The following is a 13,575-nucleotide window of genomic DNA, read 5'->3' as shown; positions in this document are numbered from 1 at the left end:
CCTAGCTCCTTCAATTTCCATTTCTGCCTTGGCTCCCTTTCTTAGTTGCCTGCAGATATGCACACACCTGTGCCTGGGAAGATTTCCTAAGCTACCCTGCTCATTTACTTTTGCTTCTCCCTACCAAGACTCTTGGCCAAATGCCACCAAGCATCTACCTCCAGTAATAGTAACACTAATAGCAAGAAATGATAAATAACATTTGAGTGCCTACTCTGTGCCTACACTGTGTTGAGCAATTTATATGCACTGCCTTTAAGCCTCACACCAACCCTATGAGGTGGCTATTATCACCATGATTATCTCCTTTCTATAGAAGGGGAAACGGAGGCAGAAAGGGGTTAAGCAGCTCTCACAAGATCACACAGTAAACTTGTAGCAGAGATAGGACTGAAATCCAGGGTGCCTGGTCCCAGAGCCCACCGTTGACACCACTGTCCCTCGTACTGCTTTTCTCTCTTGTTCTGCCATTAGTCCTCCCAGCATTCTGGACTCCTATGCAGAAAGTGCATGACCTCCGAAGAGCTGAGTCCACTGGCATTATCAATTCTTCATATTCATCGAGCTTCCCGCAGGATCTGACAGGGTAGATGTTTGGTAGCCACCTTCCTTCTCACCAGTACCTCTCCTTTGGCCCTTATACCACCATACTATTGTGGCTCTTATCTATTCTCTCTCGCCATTCTTTCTGTCTTCGTGGCCAGCTGCGTTTTCTTCTCTTAATACATATGAGCATGGCCCAAGTTTCAGTTACTGAGACATTGCCTCTCTCGATATACAGTGTCTCACCTCATGCCTTCAGTGGTATTATCCACCAGGGAGCTTACTGCTCTAGTTCCAGCCCCACTGGCTATCCTGGTTCCGGGCTTAGATTTCTAGCTGCATGGTGGGCTCTTCCACTAGATTACCTCACCTTCACTTCAAATTCAGTATGAGTCAATATACATGACTCATATTTTCCCCAGATTGCTAGAGCATGGTTCTCCTCTGTCCTCCATCTCCACTTTAGTTCAATGGTACTTGTCTACTAACTGAGCTTAAAAGGTGGATGTCAATCCTGAAGACTCCCTCATGGTCCCTATTTGGCATTATCTAGTCAAAACGAGATTCTTTCCTTGCATGATTCTCACAACTTTCTTCCCTATTCCATTCTCTGTCCACCACCGGCACCTTGGTAAATGCCTCATTAGCTAATGTTCGGCCCATCACTGAAGTCAGTCTCTGACCTTCTTGCCTCTCTTGCTGACCCTGAACTGTATGGCCAGTTGCCAGAATGTCATCAGTCTGACACATTGCTTCCATCACCATATTACCCTGCTCATAAATCTGAAGGAGCTTCCTAGGAGCCAAACCCAAATTCTGTAGCCTGGGACTTAATGCCCTCTGACCACAATTTATCTTTCCAGCTCTCTATCCTCTGTTCCAGGTGGGCTCTTGCCCATATCCAAACATTCTCAGTCACTCTTGTGTCCACCCCATTACTCTCCTTGCCTGGGATGACACCCCCCATTCTTCTCCACAGACTACTGACTTTTCAGGATCTAGCTTCAGTTCTCTTTTTTCCAATCAATATGTGATGACCGCATCCCCTAGAAATGATCTCCTTCCTCTGAGTTCTATAGTAATGATCATCTATGCCATCAATTTAGCACTTAGCATTTCCTGCCTATATTTTCATTTGATAAGTATTTCCTCCACAACTATGTATATATTTAAACACACTGAGCAGCTGTTAGAGTCTAGGCACTATCTTAGGTGTTCTACAGTTGCCATATTTTAACAACAATCTTGAGAAGTAGGTGTTTTATCTGTATTTTATAGATAAGGCATTTGAGTCTCTGAAAGGTTAATTGGCTAAGGAGGCTGTAAACATGAATCCAAACAGAGATATTACCCAGGGAACGTGACTCTAGGGCCTATTCTTTTTCTGTTGTACCACACCATGTCCTTTCAACTGCCTTGAAGGCAACGATCCAATTTTATATCTCCCAGTCCACGCCGCTGGTACCCAGCTCAGCTCTTGATCCTAGTGTTCAAAATGTTATTGTTTGAAAGATGTGCTGCGAAAAATAACAATTTCTTAACATAACAAGGCATGAATAAAATTTGAAGGCAAATTATAAAATAAAAATTTTATTGTCATGCTGCAAAGAGCAAAAGTTACTGTCAGGAATATAGGGGGAAACACAAAATTTAATTAATTAATTAATTAATTTCAATGTGGGACTTGAACTCACTATCCTGAGATCAAGACCCGAGCTGAGATCAAGAATCAGATACTTAACCACTCAGGCACTCCCCCCAATTTTTTAAATTTGACATTTATTTAGGTATATATTAATTCTTTTATATAAATGGCCAAAAACAAACAAACAAAAAAAAGATTTAAATGTCAAAAGAGCACTGTCTGGATTGGGTTCTGAGGAAACAGACTTTTAGACAGAGGTTTAAGAGAGCAAGTCTATTGGGGAGAGCCCTGGTTGTCTACATCAGAGGGAGAATGAAGGAAACCAAGTTGGGCAGAGGGAAAAGCTGAACGGGGATGCAGATAACAGTGTAATCAGCTGAACAGCAGATCAGCTCAGCTGAAAACCCAATCCCGTGACCCATGAGGAGTCTTGGAGCTGAGATCTTGCTTCAGATTTGCCCTGCCTTGAGGTAAGGGGCCAGTGTTTCTAACTTTCTCTCCCCATCAGTTTCATTAAAGCAGGCTGTCCTGAGCAGCTGAGGCAATTTCCAGAACTGGACTCAACTCAAAACCAGACACTTCCCAGCATATGGGGACAGGAGAGCCTCTCCTATGAAGAGGAATCTGGTGGCTCCTCATAGCATCCACTACAAATATATAAGAATATGTATAAATATATACCCGGGGCGCCTGGGTGGCTCAGTGGTTAAAGCCTCTGCCTTTCGGCTCAGGTCATGATCTCAGGGTCCTGGGATCAAGTCCCACATCGGGCTCTCTGCTCAGCAGGGAGCCTGCCTCCTCCTCCTCTCTCTCTCTGCCTGCCTCTTTGCCTACTTGTGATCTGTCTGTCAAATAAATTTAAAAAAAAAAATCTTTAAATATATACCCATGTTCTCTGGACATCAATTTACCTCCTACAGAGGTAACCAATGTTAATCACTTCCTTTTGCATCTTTCCAGAGATGTTTCATAATATTTAAGCAAACACGAATAGGTATTATTTTCCTTCTTTTTACAAAAACAAATGGTAGCATACTATACAGATTGCTTTGCTCTTGCTCTTTCCACTTAAAATACATTGGTTTTCAATCATGCCAGTTTTTTTTTTAAGATTTTATTTATTTATTTGACAGACAGAAATCACAAGTAAGCAGAGAGGCAGGCAGAGATGGGGGTGGGAGGCAGGCTCCCTGCTGAGCAAAGAAACCTATGCGGGGCTGGATCCCAGGACCCTGGGATCATGACCTGAGCTGAAGGCAGAGGCTTTAACCCACTGAGCCACCCAGGTGCTCCTCATGCCAGTTTTTAAAGGAAGCTTCTTCATTTTTTTTTAAGGCAGCATTTCATGTGGGTGCATAATGATTTCTTTAACACATTCCCTACTGGTAAATACGTAGGCTGTTTCCAATCTCTTGTTATTATAAACACTGATATAATGAATAACCTTGTATTTGTCTCACTTCATTCACAGGTGAATATATATGTACAACGAATCTGAGAGGCAAAATTTGTTTACAAGATTTGTATAGCCTACAATTTTGATGTATCTAGCTAAATTGCCTTCCATGGAGTTTGGTAATGTGTGAGAATGCCTATTTCCTCATACCCTCATCAACACAATGCATTTTCAAATTCTTTAACCTTTGCATATCTGATAGGCAAAACAATGGCATATCATCATGTTTGAATTTATTTAATTTTTATAACATTTACATGGCTCTTAGTATGTGCCAGATATTGTTATAAGCATTTTACAAATACCAACATATTTAATACTCATAACTTCCCTAAGAGGTAGGTTCTACTACTATTCCCAATTTGTTGATATGAAAACTGAGGCACATTGAAGTTAAGTAAGTTGCTCATGGTCATATGATTAGTCAGAGGTGGAACAAGAATTAGAAACAGTAGTAGACATTTTAGCTCTATGGTTCTTTTATTATGAGTGAAGGTTGAGCGGCTCTGGGTGGTTTAATAAGTTAATTGTCCAACTCTTGATTGTGGCTCAAGTTATGATCTCAGGGTCATGAGATGGAGCCCCAGGCTGGGCACTGGGCATGGAGCCTAATCAAGTTTGTCTTTCCTTGGGGCGCCTGGGTGGCTCAGTGGGTTAAGCCGCTGCCTTCGGCTCAGGTCATGATCCCAGGTCCTGGGTTCGAGCCCCACATCAGGCTTTCTGCTCAGCAGGGAGCCTGCTTCCTCCTCTCTCTCTGCCTGCCTCTCTGCCTACTTGGGATTTCTCTCTGTCAAATAAATAAATAAAATCTTTAAAAAAAAAAAAAAAAAAAAGATTGTCTTTCCTTCTCTCTTTCCCTTTGTTCTTCCCCCACTACCACACTCTTGTTCCCTCTTAAAAAAAAAAAAAAAAAAAGTGAGGTTGAGCATCTCTTCATATGCTTAATTTGGATTTCCTCCTGTGAACTTCCTTTATATTCTTCCTGTGTCTTTTTAAAAATAATAAATTAATTATTCATCCCTGAAATATATAAACTATTCATCCCCCAAATATGTAATAATATAAAAACACTACAATCAGATTGAATAAAAATATTTAATGGCTTAATAAAATGTTTAAAATACAAAGATATTTTGTATATTACATAAAATATATTCTGACAAAGCCAGTTACTAACCAAATAGATTGTGTAATCTGATTCCCAAATCTCCATACTTTCCCATATCTTTATACCTATGTGTCCATCTATAAAGCTATTTAAATACTGGAAGATATGCACAAGATATTAACAGTTATTGTCACTGCTTTTAACTTTCTTCTTTGTGCTTTTCTATATTTTCCTAAGTTTAAAGATTTACACATAGTATTTTTAAAATCTCTAAAAAATGTGAATTTAAAAAAAAATATTTTATTTATTTATTTGGCAGAGAGAGATCACAAGCAGGCAGAGAGGCAGGCAGAGAGAGAGGGGGAAGCAGGCTTCCCGCTGAGCAGAGAGCCTGATGTGGGGCTTGATATCAGGATCCTGAAATCATGATCTGAACCAAAGGCAGAGGCTTAACCCACTGAGCTACCCAGGCGCTCCTAAAAATTGTGAATTTTTACCTAAAAATGAAATAGGGAAAAAAAAAACAAACTGATTGTCTAATTGTTTGGCACCAAAATCCTGGCAGCACTTAACAACAGGCCTTCTGGTTACCCGTCATACGCACCCAGTATTTGGCAGAGTTCTAGAAAGTAGAGTTTTCCTTGAGGAGAGTCCCTGAGACTCTGGTACCTGGAGGAACTCTGTCACTGTCCTCACTCTCTCCTGGAGGCTTCTGTTTCATTGCCTGGAACACGGTGGGGCGGCTTATTCCCCTTCTAGTGTCCCGGTTTTCAGTCAGGCCAAATGTTTATAGCCTCATTTTACCTAGAGGGTTCTGCAGCCCCTCATTCCCAAGAATTCCTCACAGAACAGTTCCCAAGAGGACAGGATGTTCTTTTTCGTGCTTTTATTCCCTCACTTGTCTTTGATTACTTGGGGGACAGGAACATAATGTCAATTATGCTTTTCGGCTCCTTCAATGGGTAATTTTAATGTCTCATTAGTTTTTTTATGCCTGGATTTTAAGAGAATTCCTTTGAGTTTTTGTTGTCCTTTTATCAGTTGATGTGGAGACACAAGCTATCATTATAAAACCTCTTAAGAAATTAAAACCATTTCTCTGAAGCGATCTCCATAAAGAACTCCCAGGATTTGTGTTTTACATCTCAGGCAGGACTTCTCTTTGATTAAATGCTTCATTTGTCAGCTTCGGAGGCTCAAATGAAGTTTGCTGTCGCTTTGGTTAGATTTCTGATTTTAGGAGTGGCATGAGAGTGCATGCAGTGTGTACTTTTTCTTTCTTTTTGGTTTGATTTTTGGTTCTGTTTTGTGTGTTTTTTTTTTTAAGATTTTATTTATTTATTTGACAGAGAGAGAGGGATATCACAAAGTAGGCAGAGAGGCAGGCAGAGAGAGGAAGGGAAGCAGGCTCCCTGCTGAGCAGAGAGCCCCATGCAGGGCTTGATCCCAGGACCTGAGATCATGACCTGAGCCAAAGGCAGAGGCTTAACCATTGAGCCATCAAGGCGCCCCTGTTTTGTGTTATTTTAATTGTTGTTTCTACAGATGCAGCTATTTCCATAAATGTTTGGGCAATTGCATAACCACTAACGGAAAAGAACTGTCTAAAAAAGAAACTAGACAAAACAAAATGCAATCCCTCAAACCATTAATTTCAACTTCTCTTGGTGTCATGTGGGATTGAGGTGATATTCAGAGTAAAAACCTACAATTTTGTTCTAAGTGTATTATACTCTCTCCTCCTGTTAAGTTTCTCTATCCAATTCCCCAGGCTAGTTCTTAAAGCAAGAGTTGTATTGATTAGGTTTTTATATAAAGTCCACTACTAGACTGAGATAAAACTGACCTCATTGATAAAACCAGATACTTCCTTCTTTTTGTCTGAGAACCAAGGTCAATCCTAGAAAAAAACATCAAGTAGGCAGATTGTTACTATCTTGTCTCCTATTTTGCCTCTGCTTGGGGTCCCCAGCAATAAATCTCAAGCATCATGTTGCTTTGGAAGACCCCTAAAGGAAACACTGCCGACAGGTTGCATTTTGTCAGGCAGGTATATTTTGTGAGCCCTCGATGTAATTAACAATTCATAAATGTCACATCAAAATTTGAGTGGTAGAATCTCTTGGAAAACTGAAAATTTTGGCCTATAAAACTTAGAGTCCTGCAGAAGAGCAGGTCACCTCTACTCTTTATTTTCTTGAATTTTTATTTTTGACAAAAATTATAGATACTTAGTGTACACAATATGATGTTTTGATTCATGTATACATTGTGCAAAGTTTACTACATGAAACAAATTAAGCTATCCATCATCTCCTGTAGTTGCCTTTTGTGTGGGGTGAGAACATTTGAAATCCACTCTCTTAGCAAATTTCAAGCATACAACTCATTATTAACTATAGACACTATGCTGCATAATTAGGTCTCCAGAACATATTCATCATGTAACTGAAATTTTGTAATCTTTGATCAATATCACTACTTTTCCCATTCTACCTCTATTACTAGGAGTTAAATTTTTTTTTTTTTTTCAGATTCCATATATAAATGAGACCATGTTGTGTTTGGCTTATTTCCTTTCTGTGTCTGGCTTATTTCACATAGAACCTGCCTTCCATGTTCATCTACATTATTGCAAACGGCAGACTTTCCTTCTTTTTTTTTAGACTGAGTAACAGTCTATTGTGTATTTCTTTATTCATCTGTTGAGGGACTCTTAGGTTTTTTTCCATATCTTGGAATGGGAATATCTTTCTGTGAATAATGCTGCAATGAATATGGGAGTGCAGATATCTCTTCAGGATAGTAATTTCACTTCCCTCAGATATATACAAAAAGGTAAGTTTGGTAGATCATATAGTAACTCAATTTTAAATGTTTTGAGGAACCTCAATAATGTTTTCTATAACTGCTATGCAAATTTACATTTCTATGAAGAGTGCACAAGTGCTCCCTTTCCTCCACATTTTTTTTTTTAAAGATTTTATTTGACAGAGAGAGACAAAGAGAGAGAGGGAACACAAGCACAGGGAGTGGGAGCGAGAGGCAGGTTCCCCACAGAGCAGGGAGCCTGATGGGTGGCTGGATCCCTGGACCCTGGGATCATGACCTGAGCCAAAGGCAGATGCTTAACCAACTGAGCCACCCAGGTACCCCTTTCAACTCTTTCAACTTTTTGATAATAGCTTTCCTAACAAGTGTGATATAAAACCTCATTGTGGTTTTTATATGTAGTTCCCTGATGATCACTGATGTAGAATGACTTTTTATAAACTGGTTGACCATTTGTAAGTCTTCACTGGAAAAACATGTATTCAAGTCCTTTGCCTATTTTTAAAATTTTGATTATTTGTTTTTGTGCTATTGAATTGTGTAAGTTAGTTATGTAATTTTGGACATTAACCCCTTATCAGATGTATGACTTGCAAATCTTTTCTCCCACTTGTTTGTTATTTCCTTTGATGATCAAAAGCTTTTAGTTTGATGGAGTCCCACTAATTTATTTTTGCTTTCGTGGCCTGTGCTTTTGGTGCAAATTCTAAAAAATCATTGCAAGGCTATTGTCAAGGAGTTTTTCCCTTATGTTTTCTTTTAGGAGTTTTATAGTTTCAGGTGTTATGTTTAAGTTTTTAATCCATTTTGAGTTGACTTTGTGTATGGTGTAAGATAGGGGTCCAATTTCATTCTTTTGCATGTGACTGTCCAGTTTTCCAAATGCCATTTATTGAAGACACTCTTCTTTTGTGTGTTTGTTGAAAATTAATTGAACATATATGCTTGGATTTATTTCTAGGTTCTTTATTTTGTTCCACTGATCTGTGTGTCTGTTTTTATGCCAGTACTGTATTGTTTTAATTATTATAGTTTTGTAATATAGTTTGAAATCAGGAAGTATAATGACTAGCTGTGTTTCCTTCTCAAGATTGCTTTAGGTAATTGGTGTGTTTTGTGGTTCCATATGATTTTTAGGATTGTTTGTTCTGTTTCTGTTTCTTTTCTTTCTTTTTAAGGTTTTTTATTTTAGAGAAAGAGAGAGAGAGAGTGTGTGTGTACGTGTGCAAGTGGGAGGAGGGAAAGTGGGTACAGAGGGAGAGGGGGAAAGAATCTCAAGCAGACTCTGCCTTGAGATGGAGCCTTGCATGGGGCTTAATGTGAGGCTCCATCCCTAGACTGTGAGATCATGACCTGAGCTGAAATGAAGAGTTGGATGCTCAACAAGTTGAGCCACCCAGGAGCCCCTGCTTATTCTCTTTCTGTGAAAAAAGTCATTGGAATTTCGATAGGGATCACACTAAATATATAGATCTCTTTGGGTGTAATGGACATTTCAATGGTGTTAGTTCTTCTAATCCATGAACATGGGATATCTTTCCATTTATTTGTATCATCTTTAATTTCTTTCATCAGTGTTTTATAGTTTTCAAAGTACACATCTTTCATCTCCTAGGTTAGATTTATTCCTAAGCATTTTATTCTTTTTGATGCTATGGTAAATGGGACTTTTTTTCTTTATTTTTTTGGATATTTCACTGTGAGTGTATAGAACTCTAACTGGGTTTTGCATATTGATTTTGTATTTTGCAAATTTATGTAATTCATTTATTAATAGCTTTATTATTTATGAATAATAAATTTTACATTTATTAACATGTTTTAACAGGTTTTTTTGCTAAAGTCTTTAAAGAATGCTATATACAAGTTCACACCATTTGTGAAAAGACAGTTTTACTTGAAAAGGATAACTTCTATTTCTTTATCTTGTCTAATTGCCCCAACTAGGACTTCTAATACAATAGGAGTGGGTGATCTTGTCTTGTTTCTGATCTTGAAGGAAAATCTTCTAGCATTTTACCATTGAGCATGGTGTCAGTTGTTGGCTTGTCATATATGATCATTATTATTTGAGGCCTGTTCTTCTATTGCCCATTTTGTTGAGAGTTTTTTTTTTTTAATCATGAAAGGATGCTGAACATTGTTAAATGCTTTTACTGCATCTATTGAAATAATCATATGAGTTTTGCCTTTTATTCTATTAAGGTGGTGTATCATATTCACTGATTTGCATACATTGAACTAACTTTGCATCTTAAGGATAATTCCCACTCAATCATGGTAAATGATCCTTTTACTATACTGTTGAATTCAGTTTGCTGGTATTTTGCTGAGAATTTTTGCCTTTATGTTCATTAGGGATATTAGCCTACAATTTCTTTTTACCTCACAGTGTCCCTGTCTGGCTTTAGTAACTTATAAAATGAGTTTGGAACTATTCCCTCCTCTTAAATTTTTTGAAAGAGATTGAAAAGGATTAGTATTAATCCTTCTTTAAATGTTTAATAGATTTTCCCATGAAGCAATCTGGCCTGGACTTTTCTTTGTTGGGAGATTTTGATTACTGATTCAATCTTTTTACTCGTTATTAGTTTACAGTCCAAATTCATATTTCTTCATGATTCAGTCCTGGTAGGTCGTATGTTTCTAGGAATTTATCCATTTTTTTTAGGTTAACCAATATCTTGGTGTTTAACTGTTCAAAGTAGTGACTTATTATTATTATTTGTGGTAGTATTTCTGTGGTATCAGTTATAATGTCTCCTGTTTTATTTCTGATTTTGTGTCTTCTATCTTTTTTATAGTTAATCTAGCTAAAGATTTGTCATTTCTATTCTTCTTTTCAAAACCCAACTCTTAGTTTTATTGATATTTTTCTATTGTCTTTCTAACCTCTATTTCATTTATTTCTAATTTTTTAATTTCCTTCCTTTTACCAACTTTGGGCTTAGAGTGGTCTTATTTTTTCTCCTTAAGGTATAATGTTAGGCTGTTTGAGATCTTTCTTTTTTCTTTTTCTTTCTTTCTTTCTTTTTTTTTAAGATTTTATTTATTTATTTGACAGATCACAGGTAGGCAGAGGCAGGCAGAGAGAGAGGGGAGGAAGCAGGCTCCCTGTTGAGCAGAGAGCCCGATGCGGGGCTCAATCCCAGGACCCTGAGATCATGACCTGAGCCGAAGGCAGAAGCTTTAACCCACTGAGCCACTCAGGCGCCCCTCTTTTTTTTTTTAATGTAAACACTTATCACTATAGACTTCCCTCTTAGAACTGCTTTTGCTGCATCTCAGAAGTTTTGGTATGTTGTATTTCCATTTTTATTTGTCTTAAGATGTTTTTAAATACCCCCTCCTATCTTTTTTGACCCATTGGTTGTTCACAAATGTGTTATTCAATCTCAACATATTTGTGACTTCTCCATATTTCTTCCTGTTATTGATTTCTAGTTTCATAGCATTGTGGTAGGTAAAGATATGTGATATGATTTCAATCAAGCTTCTTAAATTTATAAGACTTGTTTTGTGGCCTAACATATGATCTATCCTGGAGAATGTTCTCTGTGCACTTGAGAAAAACATGTTCTTCTGCTGGTCTGCAAAATATGTGCTGGGAAATCTGTTAATAGTCTTACGAAGGACTCTCTTTTCTACCATGAGCTTCTTTTCTCTTGCTGCTTTCAAATTCTTTGATTTTTGACTGTGCTACTTATAATGTATCGTGGTGAAGTCTTTTTTAGTTTAACCTGATTGGAGACATTTGAGCTTCATGTACTTGGTTGTTGACATCTTTCCTCAGATTTGGGAAGTTCTTAGCTGTTATTTATTATTTTTCCCTCTCTGGATATTTCTTTTTTTTTTTTAAATTTTATTTTTTATAAACATATATTTTTATCCCCAGGGGTACAGGTCTGTGAATCGCCAGGTTTACACACTTCACAGCACTCACCATAGCACATACCCTCCCCAGTGTCCATAATGCCACCCCCCCTCCCAACCCCCCTCCCCCCATCAACCCTCAGATTGTTTTGTGAGATTAAGAGTCACTTATGGTTTGTCTCCCTCCCAATTCCATCTTGTTTCATTTACTCTTCTCCTACCCCCTTAACCCCCCATGTTGCATCTCCTCTCCCTCATATCAGGGAGATCATATGGTAGTTGTCTTTCTCCAGTTGACTTATTTCGCTAAGCATGATACCCTCTAGTTCCATCCACATCGTCGCAAATGGCAAGTATTCATTTCTTTTGATGGCTGCATAGTATTCCATTGTGTATATATACCACATCTTCTTTATCCATTCGTCTGTTGATGGACATCTAGGTTCTTTCCATAGTTTGGCTATTGTAGACATTGCTGCTATAAACATTCGGGTGCACGTGCCCCTTCGGATCACTACGTTCGTATCTTTAGGGTAAATACCCAGCAGTGCAATTGCTGGGTCATAGGGTAGTTCTATTTTCAACATTTTGAGGAACCTCCATGCTGTTTTCCAGAGTGGTTGCACCAGCTTGCATTTCCACCAACAGTGTAGGAGGGTTCCCCTTTCTCCACATCCTCGCCAGCATCTGTCATTTCCTGACTTGTTAATTTTAGCCATTCTAACTGGTGTGAGATGATATCTCATTGTGGTTTTGATTTGTATTTCCCTGATGCCGAGTGACGTGGAGCACTTTTTCATGTGTCTGTTGGCCATCTGGATGTCTTCTTTGCAGAAATGTCTCTTCATGTCCTCTGCCCATTTCTTGATTGGATTATTTGTTCTTTGGGTGTTGAGTTTGCTAAGTTTTTTATAGATTTTGGACACTAGCCCTTTATCTGATATGTCATTTGCAAATATCTTCTCCCATTCTGTCAGTTGTCTTTTGGTTTTGTTAACTGTTTCCTTTGCTGTGCAAAAGCTTTTGATCTTGATAAAATCCCAATAGTTCATTTTTGCTGTTGCTTCCCTTGCTTTTGGCGATGTTCCTAGGAAGATGTTGCTGCGGCTGAGGTCGAAGAGGTTGTTGCCCGTGTTCTCCTCAAGGATTTTGATGGATTCCTTTCTCACATTGAGATCCTTCATCCATTTTGAGTCTATTTTCGTCTGTGGTGTAAGGAAATGATCCAATTTCATTTTTCTGCATGTGGCTGTCCAATTTTCCCAACACCATTTATTGAAGAGGTTGTCTTTTTTCCATTGGACATTCTTTCCTGCTTTGTCGAAGATGAGTTGACCATAGAGTTGAGGGTCCATTTCTGGGCTCTCTATTCTGTTCCATTGATCTATGTGTCTGTTTTTGTGCCAGTACCATGCTGTCTTGATGATGACAGCTTTGTAATAGAGCTTGAAGTCCGGAATTGTGATGCCACCAACTTTGGCTTTCTTTTTCAATATTCCTTTGGCTATTCGAGGTCTTTTCTGGTCCCATATAAATGTTAGGATGATTTGTTCCATTTCTTTGAAAAAAATGGATGGTACTTTGATAGGAATTGCATTAAATGTGTAGATTGCTTTAGGTAGCATAGACATTTTCACAATATTTATTCTTCCAATCCAGGAGCATGGAACATTTTTCCATTTCTTTGTGTCTTCCTCAATTTCTTTCATGAGTACTTTATAGTTTTCTGTGTATAGATTCTTAGTCTCTTTGGTTAGGTTTATTCCTAGGTATCTTATAGTTTTGGGTGCAATTGTAAAAGGGATTGACTCCTTAATTTCCCTTTCTTCTGTCTTGTTGTAGGTGTAGAGAAACGCAACTCATTTCTGTGCATTGATTTTATATCCTGACACTTTACTGAATTCCTGTACAAGTTCTAGCAGTTTTGGAGTGGAGTCTTTTGGGTTTTCCACATATAGTATCATGTCATCTGCGAAGAGTGATAGTTTGACTTCTTCTTTGCCGATTTGGATGCCTTTAATTTCCTTTTGTTGTCTGATTGCTGAGGCTAGGACTTCTAGTACTATGTTGAATAACAGTGGTGATAACGGACATCCCTGCCGTGTTCCTGACCTTAGC

The sequence above is a fragment of the Lutra lutra genome, chromosome 3, assembly GCF_902655055.1.
Source record: "Lutra lutra chromosome 3, mLutLut1.2, whole genome shotgun sequence".
NCBI lineage: Eukaryota > Metazoa > Chordata > Mammalia > Carnivora > Mustelidae > Lutra > Lutra lutra.
This window is presented reverse-complemented; position numbering follows the sequence as displayed.